Genomic DNA, 25,497 nt, shown 5'->3' with positions numbered 1-25,497 from the left:
CAAATTCACTGTTTGCTTCTCAAGCTTTCTTTAATCTCTAGCATCCACTTTCTGAGTTATCTCCTCTTGGGACTCAGTTCTCTCCTCTCTTATCCACCATCTTTATCTGCTCTCCACTATCCTTTTATTCGCTTCAGTGGTTCTTTTGCTTTAACTTTCTCTCTCCTCTGTCCTTCCTCTCACCCATGTTTGGGTCACTGTCCATTTCATAATTTATTTCCTTTGTGATTATTGTTAATGGGAGAGATCTGCCTGGGGTCAATAACATTGCATGAAGGAATGGGAGATATTGCCAAGACTGGTATCCTGATTGATTGGTGCAGCCATTTTCAGCCTTTCAGGCCCAGTTGCCGAAGTTGTCTTTGTTGAGAGTCAGGGAATCTGCAGGAGCTTCCCAAGAAATATAGAAGAAACTTGGACATCACTGCTATACATTAGGAGGGTGATTTTTCTGATTTTATGCTTCTGGGCGAGAAACTTGATGACTGGAAAAACACATCAAGAAATTCACAACTATGATTGAAAAATCATGGCCTACTGATTAATATAAGATGTTTTTGTTCTTTCTTCTCCGGGCTCTACAGGGTGGATTTTTAAACTTTAAAATTTTTTTTACTGGGAGGTGACATCTGCAGAGGCTGCGGAAGAATCTGGAATGCATCGCTGACTAATTTCCTGACATGGTCCTCCAGCAGGTGTTCACATACTGAAAGGGCCTGTTTAGATAGCTGCCTGGGGCATCCGAAAACAAAAAGACCTAAAAATGTAATAGCATGGGTGTGTCCATACCCATGCAGATTGGGTGTAGGCCAAACTGATATTCTTTGTGACCACCTAACGTCTGAAACACAGGCACAGCACGTACCAGTTTCTACCATCATCTGCAGTGTGCAGCCAAAACTTCTGTACCTGCCAGAGGTGTGAAGAAAATTATCCCTTATAAATGATAACAGATATTGAGAAGCAATTCCACAACTGCAATCTAATTTCTGAATCCGGATGACATTTATAAACTGCTTCGAATTTGCCCCTTGGTACTTTGATGGCATCTGAAAGACTTCCATTAAATTGCTGGCATGTAATCACTTCCTGATATCCATTATTCTCCATTTAAACCTTTAGGCTTTCCTGACAAGTTTTCTATTAGTAGCAAAAATGTCAGTGCAATAATATTAGTAGCACTCCTAGTACATCAAATTTTATTGCTGGAATCTTTGCACTGACAAGTATACTGATTGTTCAGAAGTGAAATGGACAGACCAATGACAGCTGGAGGAGACAAATGAAAGTACAGGCAATATAATAGAGGTAATAAGTGGCTGCTACTTAATAAATATGATGAACATTGTTCTGGAGCAAATGCTATATTGAATGGTTAAACCAGAGCTGATCACCAACCTCGATGTCGGACAACATACCTTTTCCAAGTGATCATTATATGATTGGATTTGATTTTATATTAAATGTTAAAACAAAAGTGGCAAAACTGGATAGCCCCTGAAAATGGATGCAGGAATGGCAATGTATGATTAATCCATCCTGCATTTATTCCGATGCAGGGATTGCACAAACATCAAGCTGCCGGTGATTCTAGCATGCAATCATGCCAGCAATAAACATGCTATTGAGTAGCTGCACGCCTGCAAATAAAATTTAAGAAATAACACGATATTTTCATAATTTCCAGCTCGTGATTTTCCTCAAATAGTCCAGTGTCTTTTATTTGTTGAAATCCCTGCTTCATTACCGGACTGTGGGAGCAGCAGCTGGTGCACAAGACTGAGGCCTACAAAACAACATGGAAACAAGAACAATATGAAGAGAGTAATTGTCGGAATCCTGGGCGGCACAAGAAAACAACCTGGATATAAGAGCCACAAACAAGGAGCACACAGAAGCACAGAGACAAGATGGGTGCAAGAGCGCCAATTCAGCAATGAGTGCGGCAGCCAGGGAACCAAAGAGTGAAAGAGAGAAGATATGATAAAAGGCACACCTGAACATGAAATACAGAAGCTAGAAGTGAAAAACAAAACAGGATTATAAAACCCAATCTGGGAATAATTAAAACATTTACTAATAACAAACTCAGTAAAGAGTGCAATTTTGTGTCCGGTTATAATGTAGGTACTGTACTGTGCCAGAAGAGTACTTACATACTGCAATGTGAGCTCAGAGATTAAAGTTAAGCTGTCAGCTTTCATTTAGTCTTCAACCATGGATCTTCACCCAATGGCTTTTGAATGCTTTTCAAATTTTAATGTCAGGGGACAGTTTCAATTTTGTGTGAACATTCATTTTTTTGGATTCAAATTTATATTTAAATTGCTTGCAGTTAGTCCAGAGGACTACAGATAGATTCCATTTGCAGCAAAACACAAGCAGTATCAGAATAAACCCTGGAGGTGGTCTCACACCTCTTGACTTTGCTTGGCCTGCAGCCCGTTTGCTTGCCTGACTCCCGAATTAGATGACTTGTTTTAATTGTGTCAATCTGCGAACAATGCCATTCTACATTAACGTAATCCTGCCTTCGGTGCCAGCCTTGGCTCGGTGTTAGCACTCTTGCTTAGATGGTGGCCGGTTTAAGCTTCACTCCAGCGACTTGACGCTGTTCCTCAAGTGCTGTGCTGAGGGAGTGCTGCATTGATGGAGGTGCCATATTTTTGTTCGGATGTTAAACCAGGGCTCCTTTTGCCACCTTCAGATAAATATGAAAGATCCCAGGAAACTATTTTGAAGAAGAGTGGGGGAGTTCTTCCATGACCTGGTCAACATTTTCCCCACAACCAACAGAAAAAGGACACAGAATGTCTGTTCATTTATTTAAATGCTGCGATATGGAGTTGCACTCACGTAGCAACCGGAGAATATTCCCACACTCCTGATCCCTGTCTGGACTTTGCTAGAAAACCCTTGAATCCCACGTCCCAAGTCCCTTGTCACACAATAGTAAACTTGCAATGGAATTTTTAAACAAATTTTTTTTGAGAGTGCCCATTTTTTCCAATTAAGGGGCAATTTAGCGTGGCCAAACCACCTGACCTGCACATCTTTGGGTTGTGGGGGCAAAACCCCCGCAAACACTGGGAGAATGTGCAAACTCCACATGGACAGTGACCCAGAGCCGGGATCAAACCTGGGACCTCGCGCCGTGAGGCTGCAGTGCTAACCACTGTGCCACCGTGCTGCCCTTAAATTTGCAATGGAATTAAGGAAAAAAGACACCATTCCACAAATAAACAAATGGACCATGGGGGCATCTCAATCCATACTTTATAAAGCTCATAAATAATATGAATATGACTGAGAATTTTGGCTGGGATAAGTTTGTGTGGGGAGTGTAATGTATATGTGCGGCTGCAGCTTGTCAGCCTCCCGAGTGTCAATCACAGACCCGGCGAATCCTGCACCGTTGGAATTGAGTGTGTTCCACGTGGCGCTGGTGCTAGCCCCTCCACAGTCGCTGAATCGATCCAGCTTTCGCGCCAGTTTTGCTGTCGTGGAAGTCCACGAATTCTGCCCTGGCATCAACACTATGGACGTGATTCTCTGGCCGTGTCTGCCCGGCGGCCGGAGAATCCCGCTCGTGTCAGTGGAGTTCTCCATTGTACACGGTTTGCCTGTGGCGTTCTTGTGGCAGGCGGCGCGGGATAATCCAGCCCTTAGTCTCAGAAATGGAGAACCACATCCAATATCTGTGGACTTTAATGCAAAATGCAGAGTGCAGTAGATGTTTCACTTCTTTTTAAAAAAATTTAGAGTACTCAAATTATTTTTTCCAATTAAGGGGCAGTTTAACGTTCCCAATCCACCTACCCTGCACATCTTTGTGTTGTGGGGCGAAACCAATGCAAACACGGAGAGAATGTGCAAACTCCACACGGACAGTGACCCAGAGCCGGGATTGAACCTGGGACCTTGGCGCCGTGAGACAGCAAAGCTAACCACTGCATCACTGTGCTGCCCAGGTGTTTCACTTCTATTCTATAAATTCAGGAGCGATTTTGCAACGTACTGTAATTATCTGTATACTAAATTGATTCTAATCGTGCAGTCGTTTTATTATTTTTAATTTTGTTTTAATTTTAATGATTATCTGTAATTATGTTATGATAATGATGATTATAGGCGGTATCCTTTGCGGCGTGCTTCGAGGTGGGGATTAGGGCACTCAATAGGGTGGCGAGTGAGAAACCGTCCGCCATTACACCTCCACCCAATTAAGCCTGGGACGGGAAGGCTCATGATCAGCCACCAACTTTAGCGCTTAAGTGGCCAGTTAACTACAATGGCCTCATTCTGCTGCTGCTGGTATTAACCCAGCTGAGGGTAGGCCTGTCATCATGGAGCATGACAAGGAAACTTGTCCTAGCTGCTTGTCATCTCCTGGGGACTAGGAAGGGGGGGAGGGGGGCGGTAATAGAGAGCCATCCTCATTGCATTGCTATCATTACTTACCTCTGACCTGGATCAAGACGGGCGGTTGTTATGGCAGCAACCACCACCTCCCTGAAGACACTGATGAGCCAAAGAGGTGCCGGTCTCTGATTGGCCAGCAATTCTTGGTGGGTGAGACCTCTACCCATAGTGTCACCTGGTTTGGCAGGCTTTCCCCAAAGGATGCAGCGCTAGTCTTTCACAGGCTCTTCAATTGGCAGCCGCGACCCCAGTCACCTCCATAAGATTCTACCTTACCTGTTTTATTTGTAATGTCATCACAATTCAGCACCTGCCACCGTGGCTATTTTTCAAGAAACCAATTATCTACATGTAAATATCTATCTATCTTGTGCCTGGTAGATGGCTTTGGGAAGTCAGAAAGTGAGTTACTCGCCACAGAATATGCAGCCTCCGATCTGCTCTTGTAACCAGAGTATTTATAAGGCTGCTCCAGTTATGTTCCTGGCTAATGGCAATATCCAGGATGTTGACAGTAGATATTCAGTGATGGTAATGCCATTGAGTGTCAAGGAGAGATGGGTAAATCCTCTCCTGTTGGAGATTATCACATCCTGGCACCTGTCTGGCATGCATGTTACTTGCTACTTAACAGCTCAAGTCTGAATATTGTCCAGGTCTCCCTGCAAATGGGCACTGATTACTGATAGGGTGGCACGGTGGCACAATGGTTAGCACTGCTGTCTCACAGCTCCAGGGACCCAGGTTCAATTCTGGCCTCAGGTGACTGTGTGCGGTTTGCAATTTCTCCCCGTGCATATGTGGGTTTCCTCCGGGTGCTCCGGTTTCCTCCCACAGTCCAAAGATGTGCAGGTTAGGTGGATTGGCCGCACTAAATTACCTTAATAGGTTACTGGGTTACAGGGAGGCATGAGCTTAAGTAGGGTTCTCTTTCCAAGGGCTGGTGCAGACTCGATGGGCTGAATGACCACCTTCTGCACTGTAAATTCTATGATTCTACTTCAGTATCTGAGGAGTCCTGAAAAACTACACAAACACCAGTGAACATCCCCACTTCCTACCTTAGGCTGGAGGAAAGCTGAACGAGCTGAAAGATGATTGGGGTTAGTTCACTGCCCTAAAGGAGCTGCTGCAGTGTCGTTTTGGTGGTGAGGTTATTGATCTTCAGCAACTAAAACCATCCTTCTTTGTGCTAGGGATGGCTCCAGTTGGTGGAGATTTTTCCTCCGATTCCCATTTACTTCAATGTTACCAGGGATCTTTAACGCCACGCTTGGTCAATTGCTGTCTTGATGTGGGCAGCCACTCTCACCTCACTGCTGGAACTCAGCTCTTTCATTCATGTTTGAACCAAGGTTGTAAAGCAATCTGGAGTCAAGTGTTCCTGGCAGAGCCCAAACCGAGAGTCAGCGAGCGGGTTATTACTAAGTAAGTGTCCCTTGATCGCACTGTCAATGACACATTCTGTCACTTTGCAGCTGATTGAGAATCGGCTGATGTGGCGGTATTTGGCTGGATTGCATTTGTTTTATTTTTAACGGACATGCCTATCCAGGGAATTTTCTGCATTGCAGAGTAGATGCCAGTATTTCAGCTCATTCTGAATCAGTACTACAACCAGGGGGTTATCAGAGCCCGTAGCCGACGCTATAAGCAGTGCCTTCAATCGGTTCTTGGTATCATGTGGAGTTAATCAAATTGGCTGAAGATTGAAATCTGTGATGCTCAGGACCTCAAGAGGAAGCTAAGATGGATCATTAATTTGGTACTTCAGGCTTGAGGTGGTTGCTATTGCTTTAGCCTTGTCCTTTGCAATGATGTGCTGGGCTCTGCTATCATTGAGAATGGGGTTGGCTATTCATGGAGCCTCCTCCCCCCATTAGTTGTTTAATTTTCCATTACCATTCCCGACTGGATGTGGTAGGACTGCAGAGCTTTGATCTGATCGGTTGATTGTGGGGCCACTTGCTTTATCTGTTGCAGGCCACTTCCGCTGTTTAGCATGCATGTAGCCTTGAGTTGCAGCTCCTGCAGATTAACATCTCTGCTTGGAGCTGCTCCTGGCATGTTCTCCTGCACTCCTCATTGATTCAGGATTGCTCTTTGGCTTGTTGGTAATAGTGGAATGAGCGATATTCCAGTCTCTGAGGTTGCAGATTGTGTTTGTGTACAATTCTGCTCCTGCCGATGGTCCCCAGTGCCTTGTTGATGCTCAGTTTTGAGCTGTGTGATCTGTTCCAAACCTATCTCATTTAGCACAGTAATAGCGTCACACAAACTGACGAAGGGTGTCCTCTGTGTGAAGATGGGACTACGTCTCCACAAGGATTGTGTGGTAGTCACTCCTACCATTCCTGACATGGATAGATGCTTATGAAAAGGTAGGTAGGACCATTAAGCGCCTGTTCCTGAGGAAAATCTTTGGCAATGTTTTTGATATTTGTTTATTCACAGTAACTTCAACAGGTTGCCTTTACTGTATATCGTACTGTTTGCCATTCCTATAAACAAGTGCTCCTCAATTTAAGTCAGGGAATGTGCTATTGTATAATGGCAGGTGTTTGAACAATGTAAAGTACTCTGCATCTAACAAAAGTGTGAGTGGGCGTCTCTTTGAGATGACAAGGACAAAAATAACTAAATAGGTGAAGCAAAATGCAACATATAAGTAGTAAAGGCCAGATCCTATACATGGAGATACACAACCATTCAATCTGTTTCTAATAGACACCCACCCTGGGAGTGTAGCGCAGGTTCACCTGAATGATAAAATGGGTAAATCATGAGGAAAGATTGTACACACTCGACTTCCCTTGAGATCAAGGGGTGACCTAACTGTTGTGTTTAAAATGATGAGGGGAGTTGATAAGGTAGATAGAGTTAAAGTATTTATTTCCGGGGATCAATCCAAAACTAGGATCTTAAAATTGGAACTGGGCCATTCAGGGAAGTACTTTCTCACACAAATATGGAACTCTCTTCCTCAAAAAGCCGTGCAACTAGTTAAATTGAAAAATAAGAACAGTTGATAGATTTCTGTCAGCAAGGGTTATAGAATCAAAATGAACAATGGAACTTAAGATACAGATCAGCCATGAATTGAGTGGCAGAACAGGCTTGAAGGGCGGAATGGCCTACCTCTGTCCTACCTCATCAGTAATCACAGTAGGCTACTACAGAAAATACGGAGGCATGGGATTCAGGGTGAATTAGCAGTTTGGATCAGAAATTGGCTAGCTGGAAGAAGACAAAGGGTGGTGGTTGATGGGAAATGTTCAGACTGGAGTCCAGTTACTAGTGGTGTACCACAAGGATCTGTTTTGGGGCCACTGCTGTTTGTCATTTTTACAAATGACCTGGAGGAGGGTGTGGAAGGATGGGTGAGTAAATTTGCAGATGACACTAAAGTCAGTGGAGTTGTGGACAGTGCGGAAGGATGTTACAAGTTACAGAGGGACATAGATCAGCTGCAGCGCTGGGCTGAGAGGTGGCAAATGGAGTTTAATGCAGAAAAGTGTGAGGTGATTCATTTTGGAAGGAATAACAGGAAGACAGAGTACTGGGCTAATGGTAAGATTCTTGGCAGTGTGGATGAGCAGAGCGATCTCGGTGTCCATGTATATAGCTCCCTGAAAGTTGCCACCCAGGTTGAGAGGTTTGTTAAGAAGGCGTACGGTGTGTTAGCTTTTATTGGTAGAGGGATTGAGTTTCGGAGTCATGTTGCAGCTGTACAAAACTCTGGTGCGGCCGCATTTGGAGTATTGCGTGCAATTCTGGTCGCCGCATTATAGGAAAGATGTGGAAGCATTGGAAGGATGTGGAAGCATTGGAAAGGGTGCAGAGGAGATTTACCAGAATGTTGCCTGGTATGGAGGGAAGATCTTATGAGGAAAGGCTGAGGGACTTGAGGCTGTTTTCATTAGAAAGAAGAAGGTTAAGAGGTGACTTAATTGAGGCATACAAGATGATCAGAGGATTGGATAGGGTGGACAGTGAGAGCCTTTTTCCTCGTATGGTGTTGTCTAGCATGAGGGGACATAGCTTTAAATTGAGGGGAGATAGATATAGGACAGATGTCAGAGGTAGGTTCTTTACTCAGAGAGTAGTAAGGGCGTGGAATGCCCTGCCTGCAACAGTAGTGGATTTGCCAACACAAGGGGCATTCAAATGGTCATTGGATAGACATATGGACGATAAGGGAATAGTGTAGATGGGCTTTAGAGTGGTTTCACAGGTCGGCACAAGATCGAGGGCCGAAGGGCCTGTATTGCACAGTAATGTTCTATGTTCTAATTACTGATTATCCTCCATATATTGCACCATTTACAGCACAACATAGAATTGGTAATCTGAAACTATAATTAAATATATAAAATATAATTAAATTTGTGGGCTCGTAGCATCAACAGGATCGAACTTGGTCAGTGGAATTGGTTTGTAAGAGAACTGCACACATGATTTGAAGTACATCAGGTGTCACGATAAGAGGAAACAGCAGGCAAATCAGCAGGGCTGTGCACATGTCCAGCACTAACTTTGTCGTATTATGCTAATTTCCTTCATTAGATCCTTGGCCAAATGGAAATTCTGTGGGTAAATTCTGCCCCTGACATGTACCTCACACATACACAGTAGCTAAGTGTCTCATACACTGGCCCAGCATGCTGAATCTCGGGGCTGAATCTTGACATGAGGGCAGAAGTCCCTTCTGAGTTTGTCCCAGGAAAAGTGAATGATTCTTAAAGAAGTTGTAAGATAAGGAAACTCTTCGGGAGAAACAGAGTGTAGGACTGATTGTATATCTTAAGACTTTATTAGTTATATTGTTAAGTTAATAGTGCTTACGTTTCTTAATTCTTTTTGATTACAATAAAGTTTGCTTTTATTAAAAAACATGAAGGTCAGGATTTTGAGCCCCTGTTCGCAGTGGGTGCAAATGGCGATGGAACGCAAATTATCACGAGAAGCCCAAAATACGATTTGCGCTGGTGATTATCTCCACAACCCAGAATGTCATAATGGCGCTTCACCATGCAAAGTTGGGAACCCCATTGAATTTGGTATAATATCATTAATAGTCCAGCATGATGGGAGGTATTTCCGTGGTGAGGACTATTAATGATATTATAACAAATGCAATGGGGTTGCCAACATTGCATGGTGAAACATAATTTGTAAGATCAGGAACACTTCGGGAGAAACAGAACATAGAACTGAGTGTATATCTTAAGTTTTTATAGGTTATATTGTTACGTTAATAGTGCTTACGTTGTTTAATTCTTTTTGATTACAATAATGTTTGCTTTTGTTACGGTGACGTGACGGAACGTCGACGTCATTTACGATTGCTTTTTAAAAACATGAAACTGGCGATCTCACTTCTGAGGGGAGTTCAGAGGTAAACGCACAGTTTACCTCAGGCCATCGCTGAGTCTCAGGAGAGAGGACACTTGAAAGGTCGTGGGGGGAGCAAGCTATTGAGTTTGTGCTTCAGAAGTTGGGCTTGGGCCTGACCAGGCATTGTTTGGGGTTCGGGGGTTGGGGAAAAGCAGGCATTGGGCCTCGGTATTTGGGGGGTGGGGGGCGGAACCAGCTATGCTTGCAAGGGCTAGGCGGGGTTGGTGCAGTGACTGAAGGGAGCCAACCAACAAGACAGAGTTTGAACACAGATCTTGTTGATGCTATGTCTCTCACAAAGGGGTTGTGAGGGGAGTTGGGGCTTGGGAGAGGTTTAGCAGGCAGGGCTGTTCACTAAGAGGGATACAGTCAGTGGGGGAGGAGAGGATGGGGTGATGGGTGGGCAGAGGGGCAACGGCCTCGCCGGGAGAAGGGTAAAATAGTTGGCCCCTGAAGGGGGAAGGACATCATTATAAAGGGAAGAAAACCATGTTCAAAACTTACCTATCCTGAGGATGCAATCTTTGGCTGCTGGGCCTCTACATCCTTGATGGGCCATGACACTGGGAATGAAAGCCTGGGCGAGTGGGTTGGGTGAGTGTCAAGTTGACACAACATGAAGGATCCACTAAGATGGGGGGCATGCCCATGAGTTCATGACTGAGTATGTCAACTCTAATAGAGACACATGGTAGCAATTAAAAAACGTTAGCATATCAGATCATTGAGCTACTAGTCTATTTTTATTTTTAAAATGTTTTTTATTTTTTAAAATTAAAACAAATTTGTAACATTTACAGAGAGAAAAAACTCCCTATGCAAAGAGCCTCAACATAGTGAAAACGGTACGAAGTCTTACAACACCAGGTTAAAGTCCAACAGGTTTGTTTCGATGTCACTAGCTAGTGATTTGAAACAAACCTGTTGGACTTTAACCTGGTGTTGTAAGACTTCGTACTGTGCTCACCCCAGTCCAACGCCGGCATCTCCACATCATAGTGAAAACGAACAGTGGGAAAGAATGAACATGTTAATAAAGCACTTCCCCTGTCAGCTTCAGCTCTGTTTGCCCATACCACACGTGTTCAACTAAACTAACGTGGCTCTAACCCCCCCCTCGGGTGCTGCTGCTGTCGGTTTCCTGCGCTGTTCACTGAGAGTCTGTAAACTACATTCTCACCCGGGGGATCCCTGGTCACCCCCCCTTGCCCACTTAAGTCTCCCGAGGCCTGACCTGCCAGGTCAGCCCTGGACTTGGCCCTAGCCCGCCCCTCCTCCTACTCTCCCTGGTGCCCCCTGACCTACGCTAGCTATGCTGACCCCGGCCCTTGGCGCCTGTCTGTCTCCCGCCCGAGCGCTCGGTCCCTCCCCCCACACACCAAGGACACATTAACCTGATTGTATCTCATCGTGCCCTTTCAAGTCCCTTAACCAGCCCCTAGCCCATCCCCTAGCCCATCCCCCTATCAGAGGCCCCGATCTCCCACCAAAAGGTACCAAGTGCAGGACCCCCTTTGCAGGGCCCCTCTCTCCCCCCACCCCCCTCCCTATCTCCCCCCTCCCCCCCCCCACCCCTCTCGTTGCAATCTCCCCAAAACACCCTAAGCAGTGCGCCCTCCCGCCCCCGCTCTCTGTCCAGGCTGAAAACAATCTTGGATAAAACATTACAGGACAGGATAATTTAACAAACCGCCGCCACACAAAAGCTCTGTGAGCCCAGAGTCCATTAGTTCTAGTCCAGCTTCTTATTTTAATAAAAGTCCACTCCTAGTCAGAGCAAGTTAGGTTAACAGACCGCCGCCACTGTACAGCACTGAAAAAACTAAGTGCCCGTTAGTTCAAGTCCAACTTCTTGGGCAAAATTCTCCGGTATCGGCGCGATGTCCGCCGACCGGCGCCAAAAACGGCACTAATCAATCCGGCATTGCGCCGCCCCAAAGGTGCGGAATCCTCCACATCTTGGGGGGCCGAGCCCTAACCTTGGCTAGGCCCGCGCCGGACTGACTTCCGCCCACCAGCTGGTGGAAAAGGCCTTTGGTGCTCCGCCTGCTGGCGCGGAAATGCCATTGCGTTAGCGGCCGCTCACGGCATCCCCGCGCATGCGCTGCGGAGGGAGTCTCTACCGCCTCCGCCATGGCGAAGGCGGAAGGAAAAGAGTGCCCCCACAGCACAGGCCCGCCCGCGGATCGGTGGGCCCTGATCGCGGGCCAGGCCACCGTGGGGGCACCACCCGGGGCCAGATCGCCCCACCCCCCCCCCAGGACCCTGGAGCCTGCCCGCGCCCCCTTGTCCCGCTGGTAAGAGAGGTGGTTTAATCCACGCCGGCGGGACAGGCATTCTAGCAGCGGGACTTCGGCCCATCCAGGCCGGAGAATCGTGGGGGGGGGGCCGCCAACCGGCACGCCGCGATTCCCGCCCCCGGCGAATCTCCGGTGCCGGAGAATTCGGCAACCGGCGGGGGTGGGATTCACGCCAGCCCCCGGCGATTCTCCGACCCGGCGGGGGGTCGGAGAATCTCGCCCCATATCTTTAATGAAAGCCCAAACCTGTTCTGGTGTCTCAAAGTAGTAATGGAGTTCCTCAAACATAACCCAAAGCTTCGCAGGATACAGCATTCCAAACCTCACCTCCTTTTTTGTAGAGGGCTTCCTTTACCTTGGTGAATCCTGCACGCCTCTTGGCCAGCTCTGTTCCCAAGTCCTGGTAAATGCGCACCTCACAATTCTCCCATCTGCTGCTCCTCTCCGCCTTGGCCCATCGCAGCACACGTTCCCTGTCAGCAAGCCGGTGAAAGCGGACCACCAAGGCCCTCAGTCGGTCGCCCGTCCTGGGCTTCCTTGCGGGGACTCTATGCGCCCCATCCAACTCCAGGGGTTGAGGGAAGGCCTCCGGTCCCATCAGCGCCTTGAGCATACCCGTCACGTATGCACCCACATCCGATCCCTCGCAGCCCTCGGGGAGGCCCACGATCCTCAAATTCTGCCTCCTAAATCTGTTCCCCAGCTCTTCATGCTGCTCCCGCATCCTCCTCTGGCGGGAGTTCAGCTCCTCCACCTCGTGCTCCAGCTCTGTTACCGTGTCCGCCTGGCTGGAGAGCTTCACCTCGACCTCCCTGAGCGCCTTCTCTTGGACCGCCTGTGTCTTGACCATTCGGTCCATTACCGCTCTCATCGGGTTCAACATGTCCCTCTTCAGTTCGCTGAAGCAATTCCTGAAGAACTCCATCTGCTGCTCTCTTGGCCAGTGAGCCTCCGCTCCCTGGCCCCTGTCGTCTGCCATGCTTCGCCGCCCGGCCTGGGGTCCCCGCTGCTCCCGCTTTGATCCTTGCCGCCGCTCCACTCGACCACTTCTGGTCCAGCTGTCCGTACCCTGGGGGGAAAGCCTCTTCCCTATTGTCCCCTCCACCGATTCAGGTCGCCAGGACCCGAAAAAGTCCGTTGGAAAAGGTCCGTTTGCCCATCGCGGGCGGGAGCAATCCGACCTGCTACCTGCTTCCTCGAGGGCGCCACCGGAAGTCCTTGAGTTACTAGTCCATTAACATTCCTTCAGTCTAACAGCTAAGCCAATTATACCTACTAACTCACCACTGATATGTGTAAGTGTAACTGATTAGAGCTCAGAAGACAGAAGGGTTTCCAAAGTTGTGGCCATGCAGTCCGGCTGGGTGGAGACAGGGTGCTTTGGTGTCTTTACCATCCTGGGAGATTTTGAGGGAAAGGTCGTCAATGTCTTGGCCGGCACAGGAGTCAGTGTCCGTCAGCACCCAGAGTTGAATGGGAAAAGGATCAACCCTTGGAACCAACAGCTCACCTTTAATTTTCTCTCTTGTTTACTCCCGCTGTGATTAACGCTAAAGAGAGATGCAGTCTGTGGAACCAGCTATCATTCTTCTAGCTCACCAAGAAGAGGGAAGATGTCAACGTAGTTGTCTGGCTGTCCAGAGGCAGGAGCAGAACCCTGAGGGAGAAGGGGTGGCAAGGCCTGCTTCACTGCCACAGGACGAAGCACAGAGAGTGGCCACTCAGAGGTGCCTTATACAGCCCAGGGTCTACAGATGGCACTTGGTCATCCTAGAGTTGAGTGACAACCAATGTTGGCGCAGACTTTGCCAGTCCAGTGACATGGTGGCTCACTTCTGCTGCCTTCTGCAGGAGTTGGCTCCACATAGGCCTGGAGGGCACCTACTGCCTGTGGTTTTGAAAGTCGCAGCCGCCCTCAACTTAAATGCTCCTTTCAGGGCTTCACCTGTGACCTTTGCGGCATCTCGCAGGCCTCCACTCATAAATGCATCAAGGAGGATCAGGCTAGCCAGGGTGCACGAGCCTTGGGATGTGGCCAGATTACTGATTTTCCACAAGTGCAGGGAGCCATTGACTGCACTCACTTAGATATCCGATTCCCATGCCATCAAGGAGTGCAATTTATCAACTGCAAGGGCTTCCACTTCCTAAATGTCGAGTTTGTGACCACATAAAGTGCATCCTCCAGACATGTGCTCGGTTCCCAGGGAGTGTTCCCGACAGCTGCATGCATAGCCACTCTCAGATACAAGACACTTCTGATGGAGTACAGCTAGTACAGAGATGGCTCCTCGGAAACAAGAGGGCGTGGCTGCTGACACATGTGCGGAGGCTACAGTGCGCAGCAGAGACCTGATATAACAAGGCTTATGTTGCTACTCGCACTTTGGTGGAGCAGGCCATCGTAATGCTGAAAATTTGGTTCCGGTGCCTGGACTGGCCTGGTAGAGCCCTGCAATATAGTCAACAGAGGGTATTGTGCATCGTTGTCTGCTCCGCCCTTCACAACCCAGTGCTCCAATGGCTAAGCAGCTTCCTGTGAAGGAGATAGAGAAATGGCACATCTCCTCTGATGAAGAGGTCATCGAGGTGGACGACAAAGAGGACATCCTGGCTGGAGATCAGGCGGTGGTGATTGCCAGAAGGGGCAGAAGTGCTCCGGATGCGCTCATAGCCTCCCAGTTCATGGATGATGATAATCAGGGATGATGATAACGCTCCATCATCCTGAACTCCCTTTCATGTCATTGCTCTCCTATCTAACAGTTGGCAGTACCACAAACTCACTGATCGTGCCATGGGCAGGGAGCGGTTTACCATTATCCAGACGTTACAGGGGGGTGATGATGCCTCGCAGTGGGGGCAATGTATTGCTACCATGAAGGTCTGACTCCTGTCTGGCTGAAGGCACCTCACGGACTCTCAATGACCAGGGTCATATCAGGGCGATGTTGTGCAAAATGTTTCATCTCACCTGATTTAAGTTCCTCTTTACTTAGGTGTGCCCCTGAGGTTTAGTGTCACTGGAGGCAGATGAATATTTTTTAATAAGGGTCTGACTGCTGAGTTCCATGTGCTGTGATCAGACATTCACAATGACTGGATTGAGTGGTGGCCCTGACCATTGTGTGGCATCCAAATTACCAAGGAGACACTGGTATGACTGATGTGTCTATCACTGTGAGGGAACATAAACCAGTGAGCTGTCAGCCTTCCAGAGAGCAGACGGAGGAGGCTCTGGAGTGAGCTCCCAGCCTTTCTGTGGAACACGGACATATTTGTCTCAGCGGAACGGTGTGAAGAAGTCTTATGACAGCAAGAAGGCATGGACAGGCCGCGATAAGTGAGATTTATTTCATTTACAGAGGTGGATGCTAACTTACATCAGTGGTCACAATCTACAAGTGCCGAACCCATATCCAAGCTGTGCAACTAGCTCTTTTTACGTTTTCTAATTCTGCCGCTATGTCTTGGTGAATCCTCAGGATCCACAGCAGAGTTGGCAGCAGCCTGCTTTCTGTCACATCCTGTTGTCCGTGGTGACTTTAGCAGGTGTCCTCTGAAATGCTGAGACCTGGAGGGCCCCTGCCTGCTTTTGGGCTGCGACTGAGTGGCAGTGCCACTCTCCTCGGCCTACGGGGTTGGAGCTCATTCGGTCACAGGAAGAGAGGAGTCACATAGGTTCGACACTCCCGGAGCCTCCTGCATGGAAGGTCCTGGGCTGTGCATTAATTTCTCCTCCCTTTGGGTGGTTGAGGGCCCTTCGCATAGCGGGACAGCTGGAGTGAGGTCAGGAAACCCTGCCATCCTCTGGCATTTGCACTCGTGGATGCCCACAAGTGCCTGAACCATGGAGTTCATGCCCTTCACCAGTGGAGGACAGAAATCTTGCACCAAGGTTTCCACTGCATCTACCACCATCACAGTGTTGCCATGACTGCCACCGAGTGCCGACACAATCCACTCAGCTTGCTCCATTTGGCCTTTCCAAATGGAGTCCAAGGAATGCAGCCGACATGCCTTCCTAAATAGTCCCGGCTTTTCCTTTGGAGCTCCAGCAACTAAGACATGACTGAGTCCAGAGACACGTCATCTGACTGGGCCTCAGCAGATTCCTGGCTACCAGCAGTCGTCCGAGTGCCAGCACCCTGGAGCGCCCCTGCCTCTTCCTGCTGTGGATCAAAGAGACTGATCTGCTCACCAATTTGTGACCCGAGGCATGTCTAATACTATGTCCCACCGCTGTCTCTGCGCTGGTGGAGGGTGTGGCTGAAAGCTGCGACGCCTCTTCGATCTCAGCACTAGAAAATTGATCCTCTTTGGTGTCTGGGGTGGACTCCTGTGCCTATTTTGTGGAGGCACAGGGCTCCTCCCCTTACGTGCCTGCAAGAAAAGGGAGATATCATGTGTGCATGGCAGAGACATAATGATAGAAGAGACAGGACTCACATTAGCTTGGTGTGATGGAGGAGGACCTTCTGAGGCTTCATTTGGTTTTTTGGCGCCCACCTTGCACTTGGTGTAGGAGAGGTCATCTTCCTCCCTGACCAGTTGGAGGGTTCTCTCCTCAAACTGAGAAAGAACTTTAAACTCGGGCATCCCTCCGCCCGTCTATGATCTCTCCAGCTTGACCTCAATGAAAACAGATAGAAAGAGTGTAAGCAGATATGTGCCAGGTAAGGATGCCTGGCATGTGTGGTAGGTGAACAGGGAAATAGTGAGGTGACGAGTCACACGGGAGATGAGCTGGCGGTGAGTGGGTTCCCCGCGAACGTGTGATGGGTTTGTGATTGGGAGTGGAGAGTGACGGGAGGAGAGACCTACTCTGGCAGAACGGAGGAGATTATCCATCCTTTTGCACACTGGATGGCCATCAAGATAGTGCTTACCAGCGCAGTTCCAGTCTCCCATGCAGGGTTGGTGATCTTGCTTGAGGGTCTCCTCCCTGTGCGTGGGTACAGGATGTACCGCGCTCCTCCACTGCATCCCAGCAGTCTGCCAAGGGCTGTCTCCATGAATCTCTGCCAGCAACACCCACAGCCTCAGGATGGATAACAAAATCTTCTTGCGCCTACTGCAACCAAAGAACAAAGAACAAGAAAAGTACAGCACAGGAACAGGCCCTTCGGCCTCCAGGCCTGCGCCGACCATGCTGCCTGTCTAAACTAAAATCTTCTACACTTCCGGGGTCCGTATCCCTCTATTCCCATCCTATTCATGTATTTGTCAAGATGCCCCTTAAACGTAAATATCCTCCCTGCTTCCACCATCTCCTCCAGCAGCAAGTTCTAGGCACCCACTCTCCTCTGTGTAAAAAGACTTACCTCGTACATCTCCCCAAAACCTTGCCCCTCGCATCTTAAACCTATGCCCCCTAGTAATTGACCCCTCTACCCTGGGAAAAAGTCTCTGACTATCCACTCTGTCTATGCCCCTCATAATTTTGTAGACCTCTATCAGGTCGCCCCTCAACCTCCTTCGTTCCAGTGAAAAAAACTAAGTTTATTCAACCTCTCCTCATAGCAATGCCTTCTGTACCAGGCATCATCCTGGTAATTCTCTTCTGCACCCTCTCTAATGCCTCCACATCCTTCTGGTAGTGTGGCGACCTGAATTGAACATACTCCAAGTATGGCCTAACTAAGTTTCTATACAGCTGCGACATGACTTGCCAATTTTTATACTCAATGCCCCAGCCAATGAAGGCAAGCATGCTGTATGCCTTCTTGATTACCTTCTCCACCTGTGTTGCCCCTTTCAGTGACCTGTGGACCTGTACACCAAAGTCTCTCTGACTGTCAATACTCTTGAGGGTACTACCATTCACTGCATATTCCCTACCTGTATTAGAACTTCCAAAATGCATTACCTCGCATTTGTTCGGATTAAACTCCATCTACCATCTCGCTGCCCAAGTCTCCAAACAATCTAAATCCTGCTGTAGCCTCTGACAGTCCTCATCACTATCCACAATTCCACCAACCTTTGTGTCATCCGCAAACTTACTAATCAGATCGGTTACATTTTCCTCCAAATCATTTCTATGTACTACGAACAGCAAAGGTCCCAGCACTGATCCCTGTGGAACACCACTAGTCACGGCCCTCCAATCAGAAAAGCACCCTTCCATTGCTACTCTCTGCCTTCTATGACCTAGCCAGTTCTTATCCATCTTGCCAGCTCACCTCTGATCCCGTGTGACTTCACCTTTTGTACCAGTTGACGGTTGACATTATGGTTGTGGTTCCTTTTCTAGCTGCCCTTGCTCTGGAATGCCTGTGTTGTCTTCCCAGCTTGAATAGATGAGCAGAATTTTTAAACGGTTTTGAAGGTCAATACAGTGCGACTATCAGAGTGTAAAATAACCACTCAGAAATGTCCTGAGAACATATACGGATTGCTGTGACCCATGTTTCAAGCACAGTGCCCAAATAAAATTGTGCCAGTAATCAGAGGCTCTGCAGGTCGAACTGAAACAGAAAATGACAGAAAAGGACTTTCACAACCCAGTCCTTCTTGGGAAACACTCTCTGTTATCGTGGGCTCCTGTGATTACAGGATAGGACATGATGAACATACCTAGGAATTCTATAACCTGCAAAGGTATCTTTCTCTGTCAAGCAGGTGGAGACTTCGCTGCCCTAAAGTGAACAGTAGTAGCAGGACTTATTTTCTCTTCCTTTGACTTTTTCTGTGTATATGCCAGGAATCAGTTTAGACATGGTCTGTAGTTCAGTTGAGTTTCTACCTTAAGGGTATACTCAGTAAACAGACAAAGGACCATGGAAAATAAGTTAGATATGAATTAGATTTTGATTTACAAATTAAAGGCTCAATTAATCCAAACTCCACTATTATTAATATGATCATTCACTTGCCAAATTAATTGTTAATTAATATAAGCCTGAAATTCCACAGAACGTTGCCTGGATTTATGTGTACCAGTTTCCTTCAGTGCACCTGCCTGATGATAAAAGTATCAATGAATGGTAACCTCACATATATTTGTGAGTGCACAAGCGGTACAATCAAGATTGTAATACATTTCAAACTATAAGGCGATAAAGCAGAAGTTCACAATGTCAAATGAGTCAAGAGGTTTAGTTATATGACACACGTTGTTCAAACATTTAGTAATCTGCGGTTCATCATTGTGCTGTCTGCAAAGTCCGCTTCGTAGACCAGCATGAAATGAGCAGCTAAAAAGGGACACTGTTTTCATGAAAATTGTTTGACAGTGCATCATCGCGTTATTTAAACATGGCATCATTTTCTATTAAATTAACTGTGACTCTTTTCCCACCCTAAGTAAAGACACTTTTGCTTTTGCAATTATCAGCATTTTATGTCCTTATTTTCTTCTCTAGTTTGAGAGTTGTTCTCCCTGTGCCACATTTCATTACACAACTCAGAAGAATAGTAGACAACTGCCTTCCAGTTTATGTCAATGTCTGTATTTAATTGGTTGCTGGATGGTACACAAAAATGATGTGGGTATTTCTCACCAATTCTCTATTACAGCATAATGTAGCCAAATTCATGAACTTATGGGCAACTCTTTACTTTTACATTGTATTAGAATCATAGAATCATAGAATTTACAGTGCAGAAGGAGGCCATTCGGCCCATCGAGTCTGCACCGGCCCTTGGAAAGAGCACCCTGTCCAAGCCCACAGCTACACCCTATCACCATAACCCAGTAACCCCACCCTACCTTTTTGGACACTAAGTGCAATTTAGCGTGACCAATCCACCTAACCTGCACATCTTTGGACTGTGGGAGGAAACTGGAGCACCAGGAGGAAACCCACGCAGACACGGGGAGATCGTGCAGACTCCGCACAGACTGTGACCCAAGCTGGGAATCGAACCTGGGACCCTGAAGCTGTGAAGCAACTGTGCTAACCACTGTGCAACCGTACAATAATGATTTTATTTAATTAGTATAATATCATATGTGCCTTGCAATGACTTCAATATGTAATCTGAACAAATGTTTGAGGTATTGAAGATTCCAGAGAACATGATAGTCATTGACTGTAAACCTCGTGCACTTTTACCAACTTCTTCACTTTTAACACTATGGTTCTTGGGTGCTGGAGGTTTGTTGTTGTAGTTTGGTACTGGTTGCAGCTTAAAATGGAAAGGAAAAACTCTTTCACCTTAAGTGTCCACATTTATAGGTGAGCCATACTAAAAATAGCCAGGTTTTTAATCACTGCTGATTAATTGAACTGATAGATGGGTTGTCGTCTTGGGTAATTGATGACTCTATTTTGGAAATACATGAGCTGCGACGGATGCTGCTGCACGAGGATAAGGTAATGTGGCTGTGACTGATGAAGGTTACCTGAGCTCAAGCGAGCCTGAAAATCCCTTCACAGCGCAAGAATGGAAATGACCTGGTACTGATTACATTTTTGGTTGAAATATTTTGATAAATGATCGTCTGATTTTCTGTTCTCATGTGGACACGAGCTCATTTCTGCAGGGAATACGTTCTTCAATTGAATTCCTTATGCATGATATTTGCAAGTGAATCTTACTTAGTAGGTATTTGGAAACATAATGATGTATGAAAAGCAGAATGAAAGTGCTTTCAAGTTGCCAGACACCATGAGCAGCAGTTTTCTTCACTGGGTTATAGACAATCAATAATAACGTCACTGCTGCTTCCACTCATCCTGTAACATCCACTTTCAATGAAAATGAAATGAGATGCAGCAATCCTTGAACTCAGAGAGGACATTCACATCATGGAAGTAATTTGATCTGCAATTAGCTGGAGGAGCTCGTGAACCGATTCATTATTTTCAGCTATACTGAACTCTTTTGTTACACTGGGTAGATTTTTTCCTCTCCAAATGGACTTTGGGCAGCTTTGTAATGGAATACTAGCTGCCGAGAGTCCTTGTGGGAGGCCCAGTCCATTTTGAGGGCTATACCCTATTGGTTAGTGTAAGCAGTATAATGACAGATACTATTATCGTACTACATTAGAGAGCAGAATTGTGAAGCAATGCTTAATTTGTATTCTATTGATTGTTTAACCCCTTTCTGAAAACCTTGGGATAGGTTATTGTCAACGCTGCAATTGAGGCTTTTGTGCTCCATTGTTGCACACATTGCAAAAGTGGATCATTACACTGACTGTACTAAAATTTCCTCTAGCTCATTTGAATAATTATACAAAGCATTTTAATTTAATGCTTTTTTGTAAAAAATAATCTTTATTGTCACAAGTAGGCTTACATTAACACTGCAATGAAGTTACTGTGAAAAAACCCGAGTCGCCACATTCTTAGCTCTTATTACTTGACTCATTCCATGACTGGCACACCATTGCAGCAGTGTATTATTTGCAAAATGCAATGCAGCAACTCATAGATTATCATAGAATAGAATTTACAGTGCTGAAGGAGGCCATTTGGCCCATCGAGTCTGCACCGGCTCTTTGAAAGAGCACCCTACCCAAGGTCAACACCTCCACCCTATCCCCATAACCCAGTAACCCTACCCAACACTAAGGGCAATTTTGGACACTAAGGGCAATTTATCATGGCCAATCCACCTAACCTGCACATCTTTGGACTGTGGGAGGAAACCGGAGCACCCGGAGGAAACCCACGCACACACGGGGAGGATGTGCAGACTCCGCACAGACAGTGACCCAAGCTGGAATCGAACCTGGGACCCTGGAGCTGTGAAGCAATTGTGCTATCCACAATGCTACCGTGCGGCCCTAAGGTAACTCATCAAGGTTTCTTCAACGGCACCTTCCAAACCCGCGAGCTTTACCACTTAGAGGGGCAAGGACGGCAGATGCATGGGAACAGCACCATCTGCAAGTTCCACACATATCACACACCATAGTGACTTGGAAATATGTCACCATTCCTTCTACATCACTGGGTGAACATTATGAAACTCCCTTTCTAACATAACTCAGTATAATTGCATAACAGGACAGCAGTGGTTCAGAATGTTGACTTATCACTTTTTCAATGGGCAGTTAGGGATCGGCAATTATTACTGACATTGCCAGAAACACCTACATCTTACCAACAAATGAAATAACTCCTCTGATAGGACCACCTCCCTCTTCTTTCCAAAGTCACTGGTTATGACATGCATCACATCTGCTTCTTTCCCCTCCCTTTCTAAGTTCCTTCCCCAATGGTTTGACATATCGCTTACCCTAGTACTAGGTACACAAGCCAACCACCTGGACATCCTATTATGATTGCAGAGGATACCATGTATCCCCTTTTAATAAGGACACAGGGAGTCCAAACTGTGTAAAATAAAGAACTTAGGTTTATTTATAATAACTGTATTTACACTACCCACTAGATCCCTACCAGGTTCCTTCCCTGGTCGGTGCTTTACTGACCAACCTTTTGTACAAAGTTAAATAGAGTTCCTCTGCCCCTCAGCGGGGGAGCTCATAATCCGCAAGGGCCACGTGGAAGATAATCATTCTCACCCCATGAGTCCCGTAGGGACGGAACAGTGATTAGCACTGCTGCCTCATAATGCTAGGGTCCCAGGTTCAATTCCGGCCGTGGGTGAATGTCTGTGTGGAGTTTTCATATTCTCCCTGTGTGTGCGTGTGTTTCCTCCGGGTGCTCCGGTTTCCCCCCACAGTCCCAAGATGTGCAGGTTAGGTGGATTGGCCATGATAAAAGATTGCCCCTAAGTGTCCAAAAGATATGAAGGTTAGGTGGGGTTGCAGGGATGGGTCTGGGTGGGGTGCTCTTTCGGAGGGTCAGTGCAGACTCAATGGGCTGAATGGCTCCTTCTACACTGTAGGGACCCCATGATTCTATGAAGTCCTGTGCAGGATATTACACCCCTAGTCACACAATTAGAGCAGACTTTCAAAAGTTTTGCTCAGGCCACAAGGCTGCTATGGTGGTGGGGAACATTGTGGGCTGGATTCTCCTTTCCTGGGACGTGTTGATGCTGGGGCAGGATTTGTGGACATTCATGACAGCAAAACTGGTGCTGAACCTGGACGGATTCAGTGACTGTGGAGGGGCGCCATGTGGAACACAATCGATTCCAATGAAAAACGGTGCAGGATTCGCAGGGTCCGTTATTGACACTCGGGAGGCTGACAAGCTGCAGCCGCATCGACACATTACAATCCCCACACACACTCATCCCAGCTAACAAGATGGCACTGATTGTGCTGGAGCGTGCACGTACAGCTGATGGGTCGGCTGGGAACAGAGGGCACCTCGTACGGTTGCCCTGGGGGGGGGGGGGGGGGGTGTACTATATGACACGTAGCCCGAAGTTCACAGTGAGCTGTCAGCAGCGTGTGCAGCTGCATGGCTGTGGCAATGGTCTATCCTGCCCGTCCACCCCGACCCTACAGCTCACCTCCTGGACAACCCCCATTACCCCCCCCCCCTCCCCCGGCCCTGGCAGAAGCCCTCTGGGCAGCGGCACAACTGTCAGCAAACTATGGTGATGTTGGACACTTTCTGCACCCCCTCTCTCTCCTTTAGCAGCCACAACACCGGTTTAATAATTTATAAAAGCACAAGTGAACTCGTCAGGAACTCAGCCCATTGGAGGCAGAGAATCACGGAGGCCCCGGAGAATATTGGATCAAGCCCGCTAATAATATGCAAACGTTGTTTACTGTACATGCATTCCGGACTGCATTGACGCCGCTGTCGAGGTGACGGAGAATTGTAAATTGCCGTCAAATCGGCACCCTCCGCGATTTTGGCATCGGAACCTATTTACATAGTATGCCATAGGTTGACACATGAGTGAGAAATTAATTCAAGGCAATTAATGTATTGGGAATTAGCACCTTTATTACATTTGTAACTTTTGTTTTCAGTGTGGTTTAACAGCATTGATAATATTTATTTAATAGTCAAGCTTTCATTAGTCACTGCTTTATGCTATAAAGCTAATGATATACAGTGAATGGTTAACATGACTGGGATAGATTTAATCAGGAAATTGCATCCAAAATGTGCTTGAAATTGCACTGGTTAATTAGAAAACCTTCAGCAAAATAGAATGTTATAGTTCCTTTCATTTTTTTTATCCATTAAGAAGTATTTCTTGAAGTATTTAAGACTGCTAACCTGGTGCAGCTTTACTAATACAGCTGGAAAAGGGTTTATCACCAAATATAAACATTTCTAATAAGTTCCATCCTCCTCCTCTGAGTAACCAGATTTTAAAATCACTGAAAATGTTTCTTGGCAAATTGAATAGAGTGTGATGTGAAAGAAACTTTTAAGAATGTGCCTCCTATATCCTCGCTCCGAAGAAAATGGGAGCAATTTGAATAGTTCCTGGAACCAACGCGATTGATAGATCTTGTAATTTTGACCTGAAGGCACGTCCATTTAATCTTAAACCAGCATAAAAGATCATGATGAACATGAACGGAACTAGTGTTGGGTGTATATTTAATCTTTTAGTCCATGAAATCATAAGACCATAAGATGTAGGAGCAGAAGTAGGCCATTCGGCCTATTGCGTCTGCTCCGCCATTCAATGAGATCATGACTGATCTTACATGCGATGCACGATCAATGACACAAAGACGAGAGTAGGATGTAATCGAGGCTTTATTACACTGAGATGTGTGGCCTCCTACAGCAGCTGATGAAATGGCTGCTGTACTGGGAGCACACATATTTATACTCCGCATACTGGGCGGAGCCAGCAGGCAGGGATCTACCCCCGTACCTGTAGTACAGGGGCCTTACTGTAAAGCACCTATATCAAAATCCTATATATACAATATATACATCAGTGGTGACTACCACAATATGATTACCCTCAACACTTTCCTACCTTATCCCTATAACCTTTGGTTCCCTTACTGATTAAAAATCTGTCTATCTCAGCCTTGAACATATCTAACGACCCAGCCTATACACAGCCCCCTGCTGTAACAAATTCCACAGATTCACCATCCTCTGAGAGAAGAAATTCTTCCACATCTCTGTCCCTTCTTCTGAGATTATGCCCTCTGGTTCAAGACCCTCCCACAAGGGGAAAGAGCCTCTCAGCATCTCCCCTATCAAGCCCCCTGAGAATCCTATGTTTCTCAATAAGGACTCCTCTCATTCTCCTGAACTCCAATGAGAACAGGTCCAACTTACTCAGCCTCTCCTCATAAGATAATCCCTCATACCAGGATCAACGCAGTGAACCTTCTCTAGACTGCCTCCAATACCAGTATATCTTTTCTGAGAAATGGGGATCAAAACTGCGCACAATATTGCAGGTATGGTCTAACTAGCGAGCTGCACCAGGTCAGCGTTGCTTTCGTCAATTCCACCCTAATTGTGCTGATATTGCCAGCAATTACTATATTCCTGTACCAAAAGGGAAG

General features: G+C 46.8%; 1 protein-coding gene across 1 annotated transcript in view; it reads left to right on the top strand.

Annotated features, from left to right (window-relative positions):
* Positions 1 to 25,497, top strand: part of cacna2d3a (calcium channel, voltage-dependent, alpha 2/delta subunit 3a) — a 1,400,547-nt gene that overhangs the window by 494,443 nt on the left and 880,607 nt on the right. The window lies entirely within an intron of this gene.

Source organism: Scyliorhinus torazame, chromosome 13 (assembly GCF_047496885.1).
Source record: "Scyliorhinus torazame isolate Kashiwa2021f chromosome 13, sScyTor2.1, whole genome shotgun sequence".
NCBI classification, from domain to species: Eukaryota; Metazoa; Chordata; class Chondrichthyes; order Carcharhiniformes; family Scyliorhinidae; genus Scyliorhinus; species Scyliorhinus torazame.
This window is presented reverse-complemented; position numbering and strand designations above follow the sequence as displayed.